This window comes from Propithecus coquereli, unplaced genomic scaffold (genome assembly GCF_000956105.1).
Source record: "Propithecus coquereli isolate 6110/MARCELLA unplaced genomic scaffold, Pcoq_1.0 Scaffold167, whole genome shotgun sequence".
In the NCBI taxonomy this organism is placed as follows: Eukaryota; Metazoa; Chordata; class Mammalia; order Primates; family Indriidae; genus Propithecus; species Propithecus coquereli.
In genome coordinates this window covers 2,008,388-2,010,232 of record NW_012141302.1, presented here as the reverse complement: position 1 = coordinate 2,010,232, position 1,845 = coordinate 2,008,388, and positions in this window count along the sequence as shown.

Here is a 1,845-nt window from a genome sequence, read left to right as displayed (position 1 = left end):
TACCATCCCCTCTTTATGCCCCACTCCATGTTACCCTTCCTAGCCTTGGTAATCATGATTCTACTTTCTGTCTCCAGGAGATCAATTATTTTTAATATTTAGCTCCCACATATGAGTGAGAATGTGTAAGATTTGTCTTTCTGTTCTTGGCTTATTTCACTTAACATAATGCTTTCCAGTTCCATCCATGTTGTTGCAAATGGCAGGATTTCATTCTTTTATATGGCTATGTAATATTCTATTGTGTATATGTACCACAATTTCTTTATCCATTCATCCATTGATGGACACTTAGGTTGATTCCAAATCTTTGCTATTGTGAATAGTGCTGCAATAAAAATGGGAGCGCAGATATCTTTTCGATATCCTAAATTCCCTTATTTTGGATACATACCTAGCAGTGGGATTGCTGGGTTAGTTATGGTAGTTCTATTTTTGGTTTTTTTGAGGAACTTCCATACTATTCTCCATAGTGGTTGCACTAATTTACATTCTCATCAACAGTGTACGAGAGTTACCCTTTCTCCACATCCTTGCCAGCATTCATTATTGCCTGTCTCTTTGATAAAAGCCATTTTAACTGGGGTGAGATGATATCTCATTGCAGTTTTGATTTGTATTTCTCTGATAACTAATGAATTTGAGCATTTTTTCATATACCTGTTTGCCATTTGTGTGTCTTCTTTTGAGAAATGTCTGTTTGGATCCTTTGCCCATGTTTTAATTGGATTGTTTGATTTTTTTCCTTGAGTTGTCGGAGCTCCTTATGTATTCTGGTTATTTATCCCTTGTCAGATGGGTAGTTTGCAAATATTTTCTCCCATTTTGTGTGTTGTCTCTTCACTTTGTCAATTATTTCTTTTGATGTGCAGAAGCTTTTTAGCTTGATGGGATCCCATTTTTCCAATTTTGTTTTGGTTGCCTGTGCTTTGGGGGTATTACTCAAGAAGTCCTTGCCCAGACAGATCCCCTGAAGTGTTTCCCCAGTGTTTTCTTTTAGTAGTTTTCATAGTTTCAGGTCTTAGTGTTAAATCTTTAATCCATTTTGATTTGATTTTTGTATAGGGTGAGAGATAACGGTCTAGTTTTATTCTTCTGCATACAGATAGCCAGTTTTCCCAGTACCATTTATTGAAGAGATTGTCCTTTCCCCACTGTATGTTCTTGGCACCTTTTTCAAAGATAAGTTCACTAGATGTGTGGTTCTGTGTTCTCTATTCTGTTCCATTGGTGTATGTGTTGATTTTTATCCTAGTACCATGCTCTCTTGTTCACTACAGCTCTGTAGTATAATTTGAAGTCAGGTAATGTGATTTCTCCAGTTTTGTTTTTTTTGCTCTGGATGTGTTTGGCTATTCTGGGTCTTTTGTGGTTAGGATTTTTTTTAGGATTTTTTTTTCTATATCTGTGAAGAATGTCATTGGTATTTTGATGGGGACTGTATTGAATCTGTAGATTGCTTTAGGTAGGGTAGACATTTTAACGATATAGATTCTTTCAATCCATGAATGTGGAATATCTTTCCATTTTTTGTGGGTCTTCTTCAATTGCTTTTGTCAATGTTTTATGGTTTTCATTGTAGAGATCTTTCATTTCTTTAGGTAGGGTAGACATTTTAACGATATAGATTCTTTCAATCCATGAATGTGGAATATCTTTCCATTTTTTGTGTGTCTTCTTCAATTGCTTTCGTCAATGTTTTATGGTTTTCATTGTAGAGATCTTTCATTTCTTTGGTTAAGTTATTTCTGGGTATTTTTTTTTTTTAGCTATTATAAATGGGATTACTTTTTTGGTTTCTTTTTCATATTATTTACTATTGGCATATAGAAATGCTACTGATTT